The sequence below is a fragment of the Rutidosis leptorrhynchoides genome, chromosome 10, assembly GCF_046630445.1.
Source record: "Rutidosis leptorrhynchoides isolate AG116_Rl617_1_P2 chromosome 10, CSIRO_AGI_Rlap_v1, whole genome shotgun sequence".
Classification (NCBI taxonomy): domain Eukaryota; kingdom Viridiplantae; phylum Streptophyta; class Magnoliopsida; order Asterales; family Asteraceae; genus Rutidosis; species Rutidosis leptorrhynchoides.
Window position 1 is genome coordinate 53,671,342 of NC_092342.1, and position 15,822 is coordinate 53,687,163.

At 32.5% G+C, this 15,822-nt stretch overlaps 1 long non-coding RNA gene and 1 other non-coding gene across 2 annotated transcripts; one reads left to right on the forward strand and one right to left on the reverse strand.

Moving 5' to 3' along the window:
• Positions 1 to 7,930: 7,930 nt before the first annotated feature.
• Positions 7,931 to 12,485, reverse strand: LOC139872863 (uncharacterized). Its single transcript, XR_011767184.1, has 10 exons — positions 11,798 to 12,485; positions 11,638 to 11,705; positions 11,385 to 11,542; positions 10,416 to 10,483; positions 10,207 to 10,292; positions 10,042 to 10,108; positions 9,731 to 9,939; positions 8,972 to 9,471; positions 8,332 to 8,425; positions 7,931 to 8,236 (listed from the first exon to the last, which is right to left on the reverse strand). It is a non-coding gene; the product is annotated as an uncharacterized lncRNA (long non-coding RNA).
• A 1,969-nt stretch (positions 12,486 to 14,454) lies between these two features.
• Positions 14,455 to 14,543, forward strand: LOC139873792 (small nucleolar RNA snoR8a). Its single transcript, XR_011767513.1, has one exon. It is a non-coding gene; the product is annotated as a small nucleolar RNA snoR8a (small nucleolar RNA).
• The last annotated feature ends 1,279 nt before the right edge of the window (positions 14,544 to 15,822 follow it).

The window sequence follows — 15,822 nt, forward strand, 5'->3', positions numbered from 1 at the left end:
CTTTGCCCTACTGTTGTGCATTACTGCTATATGTGTCCCTTTTATGGTTACTGTGTATGGTTGCTTCTTGCTAGGCGCTCATTACTCGTACAGGTACGTATCATTTGCCCTCTCTATTTCGTTCTTATGAACTCTTCGGGCCGGAGGTCCTTTGGGAAGCAATCTCTTTTGCGCTAGAGTAGAGGGAGGGACGACCTTATCTAGGCGCGGGTTCTATACCCGCGGGTGGAGTAGTGACTTCCTTCTAATCTAGGGTACGAGGAATGATTGTCTACACTCACCTTCCCCATACCCCACTTTCGTTGGATTGGGTATTGTTGTTGTTGTTGTTGTTGTTGTTAATGTAATTTAAAATATAAACATTTTGTAAGTATCATGTATAGCATAAATTTTATTTTTATAGTCCCGCGAATTCGCGGGTTATAAACTAGTTACAATTATAAATTACATCAAAATTGGGCCATTCTTTTCTAACTTAAATTTTCAAACCTTATTAGATCATTCTTCTAATTTATACGGAGTAATTTTTATTACGTGTATAAAAATTTATTTGCGTGTTATATAGTAATTATTTATAACAATTAATTTGAATATTATACAATATAATTTGGATAGTAATATATGAAACTATGTTTCTTTACAATTGTATTAGATGTTTAATTAATATGTTAAAACGAATTATTGTCTTATAGGTTACGTCAACTGTTTTGATTCAATATATTTTTATTAGAATATATTTTTTTTTAAGGCAAAGAAGAAAACTTTTATTGATGAACATTAGAATGTACATAACTTGAAGAATACATATTAACACCAACTCGACATGTGCCACCACAGCTCAAAAGCGACCAGTATGCCAAGACAATCAGACCTGACTTGAACAAAACAAGCTGGAAGACTAACCAGAAAACAGTGTTGAGGATTCAACGACAAAGCTTCCGGCAGCCACCCATTTAGATCTAATGCATCAGCAATGCTGGAGCTTCGGCTTCGACAATTAGCAATAAAAAAAGAAAAGAAAAAAAAGCTACGTAAATAGCATCCAACTATGTACATGAAGTATTATGTATGGATGGGAGATGAAGTCAAAACAGAGTGAATTCATATTGCTTTACTCACCTATATAGAAGTTACAAAAGTATTAATCACATATACAATTTTAACCCATATAAAAGCTACGTAAATATTAATCACCTATACAACTTTAACTCACTTAGAAGCACAAAATACTTCAGCAAGTGTTGATTTATTAACGAGTTGAGTGTCGCTTAGAGCCTAAATTGAACTTCAGTCAGGTGTAAACTCATGAAAATTTGATTCTACCATTTTCATACCGTATTTTTTAATGTTTTTTTTTTAATTTTTAATTTATATTATTTATTTTTATTTATTTTAACCTACTTATTGGCTTATTGGCTGGATGTCCATTTGAAAGCAATCTCTCTATCAATATATTATTGAGAGGGAAAACTTTTTCTACTCTCTGGGTGTTTCACTCTTGGTAGAGAACTGACTTCTCATTATTCTAGAATAAAGAAATGATTGTCTACATCTTACCACCCCCATAACTCACTTTTGTGGGCTTGGGTTTTGTTGTAGTTGTACCTTACCTATTAACTGGACCCAGATCAAACAACCTTGGATTTAGAAGCCAATTAGGCCAGTGTATATCGTTCACTTCTTTCACTAAACTTCTCTCTTCCACATCAGCGTCACATCAGCACAAATACTATAACATTCCTTTCACTAATCTCTCCCTATCATAAACTCCATCATCCAACTTTACTCATTTTCAATTATTATTTAAATTCAAAATATAAATTAAACATTACATATTATTAAATAAAAATAAACATTACATTAATTTAAAATTAACGTTACATAAATAAAAATAAAGTATACAAACATTATTAAAATTAAATACAATAAATAATTAAATAATAGTAATTGTTTCGATCTAGATAATCATCCAGGAGTGTCCAAATGTGTTCGATCAAATTGTTACATAGTGTATGATGCATGGTTCGATCTCGCAACTCTTGTGCCATTCAGTCATGACCTTCAATTCTTTCCGACCACGTACGTCGCGGGAGGTTAGTTGGGTTTCTGAGATAGTCTTCTTCGAGGTCACATATATTGCGCTCGCTATCTTCTGTTATCATGTTGTGTAGTCAAGGTTGTAAAACTCGCGACTCGGGGAGTACTCGGCCGGAGGTTTTTGAGGAGTAATCGGCTACTCGGGGAGAACTCGGAGGAGTACTCGGATGTTGACTTTTGTTGACTTTTCTAATATAACTAAATATTTTCAATATATTATTAGCTATAAACAAACATTTTATAAATATATATGTTAAATATATAAAATTTTATAAATATATATGTTAAATATGTAAAGTTTAGTTACATATAAATATTTGTTTTAATTGGAGGGGTTAGATTTGTATCTATTTGATAATGAAGAAGAAAGAAAAACTAAACTTAAGGTGTTAAAATCTATAACAGTTAAACTTTAGGGGGTTTAAATGTAAATTAAAAAATAATAAAATGAGTGTTATTTTAGAAACCCTAATCAATCAGCCGCATTATTCTTTACCTAATGCTACATCTTCCCTTCTTCTTCTTCAACCTTAGCTCATTCACCAAACCCTAAATTATTTGTTTAAGAGTCTTCATGAATGGAAATCGAGACATTACACGTATGTTCCTTCAATTCGTTCTTTCTAAACAAACAAACACATCAAATCGTCTCCTGTTTTCCTTCATCTTTTCACTGAGTTTTCCGATACCGTTGACCACCGTTTGACCACCGTTGACCGGCGTTGACCGAGTAATTGGACGAGTTAGACACCGATTACTCGTTTTGTTCTTCCAACTGAGTAATCGCCGATTACTCGGCCGAGTTGGCCGAGTTTTACAACCATGTGTGTAGTATAACACAAGCGTACATGATTTGTCATATATTATTTAATTTAAACGGTCTTGCAGGGTGTTTTAGTATAGCCCAACGTCCTTGAAGTACTTCGAAAGCTCGCTCGACGTCTTTTCTTGCCGATTCTTGAAATTTTTTAAGCTTTATATTTTTTTGGCTCGATTGGACATTTAAACGACTTGACAAGTGTTGCCCATTCTGGGTATATGTCATCTACCATGTAATAGCCTTTATTAAATTCACGCCTGTTGAAATTGAATCGAACCTCTGGAGCTTTACCATCTAATAATTCTTCGAACAAATCCGATTCATTTAGAAGATTGATATCATTGTACTAACCAGCTGGACCAGATAAAGCGTGCCAAATCCACATATCGTACGATGAAACCGCCTCGAGCATTATTGTTGGTCTTTCGTGATCACCCCTAGTGTAATGACCTTGCCACGCAACCGGGCAATTTTTCCAAGGCGAATGCATGCAATCGAGACTACCTAACATGCCCGAAAAACCATGCATTTTCGGAGTGTTTAACATGCAATCGGAGAATATCATCTTCGATAGGTTTCCTTAAATACTCACCCGAAAACAAATACACAATACATTTATAAAAATTCTCTGAACAATCAAATGAAGTTTGTCGGCCCATATGTAAATACTCATCAAATGCATCGGCTGCAATTCTGTATGCCAATTAACGTATGGCCGATGTACATTTTTGATAAGTATTAAAACCAAGTCGGTTGGTACAATCATAACATTGTTCAAAGAATTTAAAATACCTAGGTAATAGTTCAGCAGAGTAATTCGTAATAGCATAAGCAATACGGAAAAATAAGCACCTGCTCATTCGGTAGCGTTTCCTGAAATAATCTCCTGAAAATGTTGGTTCGTCGGAAAAGTAGTCATTGAACAAACGATCTCCGATTGAAATTCGATCTATATTCAACCGACATCTTCAAATAATTCTCTGAGAATCGTCATCATCATCAACCAACATATCGAGCTAGTCGAGTACATTGAGTATATTGTAACCGCCTTCAATAAAGTCTAGATCAGAAGTTGGCTTTCGTTATCGCTATTGGAATTTTGAGAATTATTCATTATTGTGTTATAAGAGTGAAAATATGAGAAAATAATAGTTTGAGTGGGTAAAATGGTTATGAGTTAGTTGTATTTATTATAGTGTAAAATTAGTTGATTATATATATATATATATATATATATATATATATATATATATATATATATATATATATATATATATATATATATATATATATATATATAAAGGCTATAAAAAACGACTATTTAAAGTAATATAAATATTTAAAAAACGACTATATTGACTTTTGACTATATATATATATATATAAAGGCTATAAAAAAACGACTATATTGACGTTTTCAATTTTATTATAATATAAATATTTAAAGTAAATATTTAGTGAATAAAAAAAGCAGGAAATTGCTCGTGGGACCCACCTGAACTCGTTAGGCAACCATTGCATGCCCAACGGACGGAGAGAATGGTGGTTTCCTGCATATCATCGACTCATCGTCACTAGGTAGCGACCGATGGCGGTGGGTGGCGGATTCACTCACGTACGATAGGTTAAGGCCTTATAGTATAAGTGGTGTATGGACGAAAGATGAGGTCCTACTAAAAGACAAAAATAATGCGAACCTGTTTGAAATTGATATAGAGATATAGTTATAGATTATATTACATCATCACTTGACATGTTACAATTTTATAGAAGTACATATTACAATTCTTTTAAACACATCATGACATCACCTCAAAGTTTCTTTTATAAGATAGATTAAATTAATTTCAAATTTAATTACTTTTAAATATTATATCATCAAGTGACATGTTAAAATTTCTAAGACTAAACCTAACGCAGCGTCACTTTTTCCCCATCATCCCACATGGCAACGTATTTGACGCCCCTAACGCGGCGTCAAAATTTGACGCCCGGGGCGTCAATCGGAAATTTCACGGGTGTGTCAAAATTATTTCAGCCAATCAGATTTTTTTGAATATTTTTATATATTTTAATTAATATATTTTATACTCAACTACCAATAATATTTTACCACATCATCCATTCACAAATTTAACCCTCAAATTTAACACTCTCCTTTATTTAACTTTATCTCTTGACCTTGCCACATCATCAAAAAGTATATTATTTGCCTTTGACGTCATCGCCACGGTTAGAAACAGTCTAAAAGCACGTATATTAGTATATATTACAACTCTTTTAAGTACATTATGACATCACTTCAAAATCTTTTTTATAAGATAGAATAGACTGAAGATTATAATGATAATTATAATAATAATAATAATAATAATAATAATAATAATAATAATAATAATAATAATAATAATAATAATAATAATAATAATAATAATAATAATATATAGGAGTATTAGTTTTCACGAAAATTTTAGTCATTTGGCTTCATTACTTCAAAATAATGACCCACCATCGGTTCTCTTTTTTCAAAAAATATGATTACGATTTAAAAACGAATCGAATGCCTTTTGGACCAAAATAATATCTACTTCCGTTTTAAATCTATTGTTCTCAAATAAAAAATACACAGTTTTAGAAAAAGTACCTGTTACATTTATTTTTTTATTAACTTTTCAGTTTTAGCCTTTTATCCTACATGATTAATGTAGAGGCATAAAAGATTTTTATCACAATATTCTTATCAATATGTGGAAATGAACAATTAATTTGAGACATCCCGAAATGAAATAATGGAAAATAGATTTGAGACGGAAGTATATTTTTGGGGATGATGGTGATTTTAGTGATTCTAACATTCGTAGGATTACATCGGGTCGTTCAACATGGAAGGAAATAATCAAAGCTGGAAAAGTGATCGATAATCCAATCATAAATTTCTCAAAATCAATCATAAGAAGCGTAGGAAATGGAAATACCACAAATTTTTGGAACATAACCTGGATTGGAACCTCACCTAGCTCTAAAATCGACATTCAACAAACTTTTTAACCTTTTGAGTCAAACAAATAGGCTCAAATTTCTGAAAGGATCACACGAGATAATGATAATAATAGTGGAAATTGGAACTGGGCAAAGCCACCTTGTGGTCGCGTCCTATATGAACTTTTGGAGCTTAACAACTTGATTTCTTTTTTTCTTTCTTTCTCTGACAGAATCGACTCGTGGAAATTTTCATTGGATCCAACGGAAGTTTTTACCGCTAAAGCTTTGGCGGAACAGATTGATAGCAAAAAGCTCGAGGTCCAAGTTCCAAACGTGAAAACTTTTCGCAACAAAGTTCTTCCCAAAAAACTTGAAATATGTATATGGAGAGCAATTATGAAAAGAATACCAGAACAGAATTAGATAATCGAGGGATAGACTTGGACACGATTTTATGTCCTTTATGTAACAACATCAAGAAAACGGTTGAGCACATCCTTTATTCATTGTCAAGAAGCAACAAACGTATGGAACTAACAGTTAACCTGGTGGAATATGCAACCTATATCAATTCAAACAATAGAAGACACATTCGTATCGGATCAAAGCCTCGCAAACACTTCATTGGGTACAACTATTTGGCAAGCCACAAAATGGACGTGCGGATATAAGATTTGGAAGCATTGGAATAACACAGTCTTTCGAAACATACCTTGAGCACATAGCGACATCATCTTGGAAACTCGGTTTATAGTTTCAGTTGAAAATCAAAGAGATTAAAGAAGTCATCCATAGAGTGGCATAAATGGCTAATCAATCCCGATTTTTATGTATCGTCAACGTATCAAAGAACAGGAGTGGGCTAATCAAATCATGACCATAAACAACGCTCATAATTGATGATCTATTAATCTACATGGCAGACTCATATATTAACTTTGTAGTTCCTGTGTATATTTTGCCAGATGTAAAACTTCACTATTCGACGGACTGAGCCAAGTCCAATTACTTGTAAAGTTTAAATTATATAAATAAAAATTCATGCTTTTCAAAAAAATAAAATAATATAAATAATGATAATGATAATAATAATAATAATAATAATAGTAATAATAATAGTAATAGTAATAGTAATAATAATAATAATAATAATAATAATAATAATTATTATTATTATTATTATTATTATTATTATTATTATTATTATTATTATTATTATTATTATTATTATTATTACTATTACTAGCTTAATGCCCGCGAATTCGCGGGGCTTTTTTATGAGACTAATCAAGAATAAATTGAAACTCCATAAAACTTATATTTTAAATTATTTGAATCGTTGCCAGTAATGAGACCAAATCATTGAATAATGTTGTATAGTTGTCAATAACCTCAATAATATAACACCAAAGAGTACGTACATATGGATTTTTCACGAAATAGTGAAAAATCAAACACTACATGAATGGAACAGATTGGATTTATATATGACTTATCCAACCGAACTTGCCAATCTCCATGTTGAAACCAATTGAAATTAACCTCATAGATTAGATATACATTAAAACTATCTCAAAATTAAAACTATGACCTGGACATCCAAACTTCACTTTAGCCTCTAGCACAGTAGCCACCAAAATGCTTCCAGGCCCTTTAAAAACTCCTCATAATTTCGAATTATTGTGTATACCTTGCGATGATTTTGTTTTGGGTGAATAAGTAAACTCTTGAGCTATAGCCATCACTATTACTTATTTTTTGTCAAAAGTATTAGATCAAGACATCTACAAAAAATTTATAAATAAGAGCACACATGTATACATATAGACACTGAACCATTTATTCCACAATTAATATGTTACTTTATCTAAAGTTGGAACAGTATATTAGTATTCAATAAATTTTCGTTTAATTATTTCATTTAACAGTTGGTTAGTAGAGGAAACTAAGATAACACATAGTAGTTAGCACGTTTATAAATAAAGATAATTAACATACCTGAAGGAGAAGAAACAACAAATAATTAGCGTGAAAGTGCGAGTAGTATTTGTATGGATCAAAACTGAAAACTGATTAGATCAGGTAGACCCGAAACCCTTTTTTGTCCAATATAATTTTTCATACAAATAATTCCGTCAAATACTTAAGTATGAGCACAGAATATGTATACATATTTGTGTGTGTGTGATTTCAATAGTTCAATCATTTCGGACATAATGTAGGGAGGTTTTATGCATCTAAAACACTTTGGAAAACTTTCGACACATTTACACACTTGTGAAGTGACCCATTTTCATTATAGCTATGCTTATCCATTTGACCTGCTTGAGATGAAACCTGGGCCGAATAGACTCATTTAGAAATAAATTGGGTTGAAATTGTATTTAGAGCTTCTGAATAGTTATGTTCTAAGTTCCAAGTATGTAACTTACCCGGAGTGGTTTGCAAATCCACCAAGACTTCCTTTTCTTGTGGCATCAATAAAGTATTTGGCATTAAGAGATATAATATATGCATCCCTTAAACCTGCATACAAAAAGTCAGTAAGAAATGACCAACTATATCAATTGGTTTCTAGTAGAGGTGTCACAATGGGTAGGTTCAGCAAAAGATTAGGAAAAAATCAATGGTGTAGATCATTGATGGTTAGTTTAATGGATGACTATGATTAGGTTTAGCTATTTAAAATGAGCTAATTTCACTTTTGTTATTATATATATAAGAGATAAGAGATAAGAGATAAGAGATAAGAGAATAAGAGATTAAGAGTAATTTAAGATTTTACATACCATGTAAAATTGATATTGCAAAACAACATTTATCACTGATAATCATCGGTGCATGCATACTTATATAAGGAGTAATTAGAAACAAAACATAATTGTATAAGCATATATCATATTGATAGATGAATATATGAATGATAGTAATAATATAGATCAGTAGGAGCAATAAGAATATTCAATTACCATAACCCACAAGTAAAATAGGAGGCAAAGGCAACCTAAAACCAAAACCCATAAACATTGCAATTAGATAGGAATGAAAAAAATGAAAACAATAAAAACCTACCTTATGTGATTCCTACTTTCGCGCACTTGAATAGCACTTATAGTAGTTGCAACAGAACAACATGTTTACGCCGAGTAAGAATATATAGACATCAACATCCTTGAATCTTGACTCCTTGAGAGGCTTATTAACAATGGGGGCTGCTGCTTTTAATAGCACAATATGTATAACATGATTAATAACATCAACACATATCAAACAAAACACAACAGCATTAAATACAACAACAATATAAATGAGATTACTTATAAACAACTACCTCAACTCCAGGTTGTTTAATTATACTAAATTAGTAAGACCTTACGCCAAGTAATCGTATTAGAAGCTTTATTTTTTCACTGCCATTATATCAACCACCTAGTGCACATCAGATTAATTCACAAATTTACAAAAATTAATTTTAAAAAAAATGTAAATGGAACAAAGAGCAACTCAAAGTACCATTACCTTTCACCTTCATAAGTATCACCATCATCAAATTACCTGAGGTTACCTAAATCCTAAGAAAGATTCATATTAAGCCCAAAGTTAGAGTTTTATTTTATACTCTGTAACTGTTAATTATAGTTGTCGCAAATAGTAGTGGTTTGTTTGTAACAAAAGCCCAAATGATTCAATTGGTCAATTTACTATTTACTAATCATGTATAAAAAGTACTCCATATGTATTTTGGAGAAAGAGTGTATTTTGGGTCAATATTTGACATGACTTGTTACCCAACCCATCCAGTTCGCCACCTCTAAATTAAATTTTGCGAACCTTGAGGCATCCAAGTAGCCCGTACTGAATCTCTTCTTTTACGACTACTAAAAGCTATATTAACTCCAACAACCATTAAATACTTTCTTCTTTCGTTTGAACTCCTTGTATCTTCTTCGAAAATTGGTGACCCATTCTCAATCGATTCCTGAATGGACCTTGCTGCAACTAATTCCATCTCTAAGCTCGATATTGTTTTATCTAAAGTCCTATACATTTAAATCAACAAACCCGTACTTAATATTTCCAAACATAAAAATTTTCACCTCGTAAAATCATAAACATTTAATACAAAGGAAGCTAAAACTCACTGTATAACTTGATGAGTCTTGTTACCTCCCAAAATATTTGTTTTGGATCAGGCTTTACATTTTTTATCTGTAACTAAACAACCCCAAATTAATCAATCAATTTTGTAACAGTCAACCATAAAAAGAAATTAGTTTGAGTAAATTATTATTAAATAAAACACATACCTTTCTTAGATCACAATCTTCTGATACTAACTTTAAACCTTTAGATCTTAGAGTAGTGGGTCTTGTAATAAGTTTAGAGTCACACACTGTCCACATTATGTAACAATTTTTTTGATAAATTTATAAATACAACTTCATTAACACGGTAATTTAAATGGGTCAAAGTTTCCACCTTTAAACTATCAATACACAGTAATTTAAATACATACCTCACATGTGTCAATCCATCTGAAACTCCATTAACAACCAATGCATTACTATGTCCATTCTGTGTACCCTACAATGAAAACAGGTTTTTATTCTTCCTTTTTTTTTAATAAAATTATTAATATTATAATATAATGAGAATTAATTGCACAATTCATCACATATATGTTGTAGTGATACCCAGATCAACCGATTTAATACTAAACGGATCAAAATTGTAATCTCCAATGAAAGCTAGCAAGTTTGAGTAGAGTAATACATGTTCACCTGTAAGTTCAAATAGTTTGCCACCGATCGTAAATGAGACAGGAGGCAACTGAGGAATTTTTTCACAATCAAACATCGACTCTGCCAATGGGCTCTGCACCACATTACATGGCTGCAACTTTGGACTCGATATATGGTAAGATATGTTGGAGGTGCAAACCAAAGTCCCACATCGGTCATGGGACAAAACAAATGTATGTATATAAGTCTAAGGGGAAGTCCCTCTATCACCAATTGGTTTTAGAAAAGGATGGACTCTTGGACTTATATTGCAGGACATTGTGTTTGGGCTATGCGATCCTTACAAGTGGTATCAGAGCTAGGCTATAGCCCCGATGTGGTGGATGGCGCAGTAGGGCGCACCCCTGAGCGCACGCAGCGACGTGGCGCACCCCTCGGTCTTCAGCAGCGATGAGTGGACCCAGCTCTCGTTCGAGGGGACCCTGGCACGATGAGTTGATCCTGGAAGCCTTGTATCGAAATCTCCCTGCCCTACCCACCAGGTTGAGAGTTCCGAGTTGGCGGCGGTAAAGGTTGGATCCGCACTATCGTTGGAGGGGAGGCCCAGATGGACTTGGGTTTGAGGGGAGGTTTGTTGGAGGTGCAAACCAAAGTCCCACATCGGTCATGGGACAAAACAAATGTATGTATATAAGTCTAAGGGGAAGTCCCTCTATCACCAATTGGTGATAGAGAAAACTCACATCAGTTCCTAAGCTTAAAAGGTTATCTCGTGTTTGGTTCTCTTTAAGTTCTTTATGCATCCATCCTACTATCATCTCACACGCCTTACACTGCGGGCTTCCTTCAAATCCAGATGGCACGTCATCACTACGTTCAACAACACTCTTGATTCCCAATACTGCACATTATATCATTTCACCAATCATCTAACTTCTCATAATAAAATTATTAAAATCGAAATGGAAATGGAAAATCGAGAAATTTCATTCTGACATATTGTCAACAGCTCCTTGTTTAGCACAGACTCCTATACGGGAGCATACCTGCCCTGGTTGTGCGACCTGTTTTAATGTAAAAAACACGAAAATTAATATTCATATAAGAGAATATAACATCTAACAACATTTTTATATAAGGGAATAGAGTTGTATACCTGTCCAGCAAGCAAATCAAACACACGGTCTCCAAAAACCTTAACCGCTTTCTTACATTCCTCACTAATAAAATTAACAGCCCCGCTTGCGCGATTATAGAAATTAAGCCGCTTTCAAACAATTAGCAAGATTCATCATTCTTAAGAGCTAAAAAGAAATTAAACCTTAACCTTTCATCATCAGCAATCGATAACAAAAGGTTGAACAACCGAATTCTTCACCTCAATTAAGAGCAATATGAGACAATCAAAAGTATTAATGAACCCTAATTTTAAAGGAAACTGAGACAAAAATAAGTATGAATGAACCCTAACTTAAAACCAAGCTGAGACAATTATAAGTATGAATTAAACCTAATTTAAAAGCAATATGAGACAATCGACTGTTGCTGCTACGAACCATATATTAAGAATTGGAAAGAAGAAGACTGTAATCACGATTGCAAAGAGGCATGAACGACTGCATGAATGATTGTTGGAATTCATCCAATATGTAAAACCTCAAAATCGAAGCACAACAAACTACTAACCCACAATTATAGAAGATTGAATTCTGCGATTGATTTTTCAAGGTTCCAAGTGATTTACAGAGAGTTTGCCCTAGATCGATGGAAATTGTATTACCTGGTTCGATTTTCATACTCGATGTTCTTCAGCGTGAATCGTACGAATGGATACGTACACAATGTATACGAATCAGATTCGTATCAGGTCATGGGCATGTGTGTGTGTAGAGATCTAATAGCTCTGAATTTGTTTCCGATTTTGAAGTTAGGGGTTTTTGAGAAGAAATTAGGGTGTTTTTGCTATTGTTTGATTGTGTATGAATTCAATTGTGCAGATCCTTAATTTTCCAAGGGTGTTTTGTTAATCAAACAATTCATGAAATGAATTATGAGTTCATAATCAAGTTTAGAAAAAACTAGTTATGGAGCCCTCGCTTTGCGCCGGGTCTCCGTTTTGAATGCGAGTTAAAAAAAAAGTCTTGATCTATTTTGTAAAAAAGAATTTTTTTCGACATAACATTGAAGGGTTGTTCCTTTTGTGAAAGTTGCTTCTTTTAGCGTTCAGGTTTTATTTAAAAAAAAAGTTAGTAAAGTGGGGGTTCGATTTGTATTTTAATAAAAGTTAGTGGGTTAAGTTTGTGAAATTTGAAAAAACTTTACGTATAAAGTGGGGGTTCGATTTGTATTTTAATAAAAGTTAGGGGGTTAAGTTTGTGAAAATTGAATATTAGTAAAAAAAAAAAGTTAGTAAAGTGGGGGTTCGATTTGTATTTTAATAAAAGTTAGGGGTTAAGCTTGTGAAATTTGGGAAAAATATACGTATAAAGTGGGGGTTCGATTTGTATTTTAATGAAAGTTAAGGGGTTAAGTTTGCGAAAAGTGAAGAAATAAATAGTACTATTCATTTCCACTTTATCTTTTAGATTATCTTTTAGATATAGGTATATAATGGATGGTTTATATTAATGTAAATTATCTTTATTGATGGTTAAGATTAATTCTTTCAATGATCTATTTTAAGTTTTGTTATTATATATAGAATATATATAGAATAGATAGATTATTATTATTATTATTATTATTATTATTATTATTATTATTATTACCGATCTTTCAAAACATGATCTTTGAAGCTATAATTTATACATATATTCATATTGTAAAAATGATAATCACAAAGTAAATATAATAACCAAATGCATGTATAACATTTTAATAATGTGTTAACAGTCCAGTCTCACAAATTAATAAAATTATGAAAAAATAATAATTTATTAATTGGACAATTGGCGAGCAAAAATTACAAATATAGAGATGTCCGATTACATTTCATGATTTAAGTATGAAACACGATTTTTATAAAGCGGAAGCATGAATTTGGCAATTTTTGCATTTGAAAGGCAAATTCATTACCCTAAATACTACTCTACTCCGTATATTTATAATTTTAAACATGGATTAACTAAGTAAAAGATTTTTATAGTGACGGCTTTAAGACTGTCATTAACATGTAAAATGTTGTACAAGTTGAAAACTGTCATTTTAAATTTAAAATCAATATAAACTGCTAATTATATCATTTTCAATGTCGTTAAACACTATTTAAGAAATTGTCGTTAAAAAAATTCAAAACTAAAAATGTCTTGGATGGGGTGGTCAGAAAAATAATCGAAAGGAAAAGGGTCAAAATGATTATAATAAAACCAAGATAAATGGTGTGAATTTGAGTAAAATTAACTTTAATTTCTAATTTTTTTTATTTAAATGTATCAGCTAATAAGATAAGTTGGATTGTTTTAGGCCTTCGTAATTGAAGCCCATTCTATTAAACCCAATACTAATTTACTCAACCCCTCTGGTACTCGTATAATAAGCCCACACCTCATATGACTAAAATTAGGGTTTCATAGTCCCGCCTCCTTTTTATTACCTGCAATATCTGATTCAAGAATTGTTTTCATTTATCTTTATTAAAAGTTTCGATTTTTGCAAAACCCATTTTAATTATTTAATCTTTATTTATTTTCATGGTCGAGTTTATACAATCAAGTCCTGATCGACTCGTTTTACAACTTTAGAATATGAGCATATTTTTTCTTGTATTTGATTTTAAGAAAATTAAGTGTTATTGATTTGATAAATTGTGGGTATTGGGATGCAGTGATTATAAAAAATTCCTCGTACTGAAATGCTAAAATAAGCATGACAGACATCTTTACACCCATAGAATATGAGCAACTCCCATAATTACCCGTCCAATTCCAATTAGTTGTTTTTGTTGAATCACAAGCCCCTTAATAACTCATATATTAAAAGAATTAATCGACCATATGAGCAGAACTTAAAACATGAACTTGTTTGGAGAAGAAAAGGAACAAAACTTCTCATTTTATTAATATCAACTGAAGTCTATATATATAGGTACAGATAGCCAACCTACATGAAAAGAAAACTACCAACTAATACCATGAAAATAGCACATCCCACATTTGCCCACTACCCATTTCCTCCAACGCATTAGAATCGGTACTACAACCATATCCCCACGTACATTTTTCATTTTCACCATTTACTGCCTATTCAACTAACAAACATCTAAACAAAACTAACATATAACATAAAATAACGTCCTAAATTCTAATTAAACTCAAACTTAATAAATTTAATAAACCAATTAACCCAACAATCACCCCCTTAATCGGTTTACCATCCTACCTATCACCACACATGTAACATATAACAAGGCTTTTTCGGACACGTTTCACACCATCTCGACTCTTCCCGGACACCCGACCTCATCCCCGGTCACGTCCATAGTCATCTCGGTTTGAACAGCCATAGCCACCATGTACACTAACATGTGTTTTCATAAACCACCTGGACACCCTCCAGTTTCTCGATTCCTTTTTTACGCGCTCCTTTTGACAAACTTGTTCCAAGAGTCTTTTACACCGCCCAAGAAAACAAGTCAAACACGCTATACCGTTTTCTTGTACCTCCACCGGTTAATCTCTTTTCACGAACAAATTTACCAAGCACTTTTCACAACAACCTTGCTTTGACAGCTTCAACTTTTCCGGATCAACCTGCTCAAAGAAATTCTTCCACAACCCAAGAAAATAAACCCTGGCCACGGGCTCTAACGATTTCTTGTCCCCGGTTAATTTCTTCACATGAAACTTCTACACCACCCAAGAAAACAAACCCACCTGGTTCTAACGATTTCTTGTCCCCGGTCTAGTTTCATCCCACGAACAACACGACCCTAGTTGAAGCCACACCTTAGCTCTTGATACCAATTGTTGAATCACAAGCCCCTTTAATAACTCATATATTAAAAGAATTAATCGACCATATGAGCAGAACTTAAAACATGAACTTGTTTGGAGAAGAAAAGGAACAAAACTTCTCATTTTATTAATATCAACTAAAGTCTATATATATAGATACAGATAGCCAACCTACATGAAAAGAAAACTACCAACTAATACCATGAAAATAACACATCCCACATTTGCC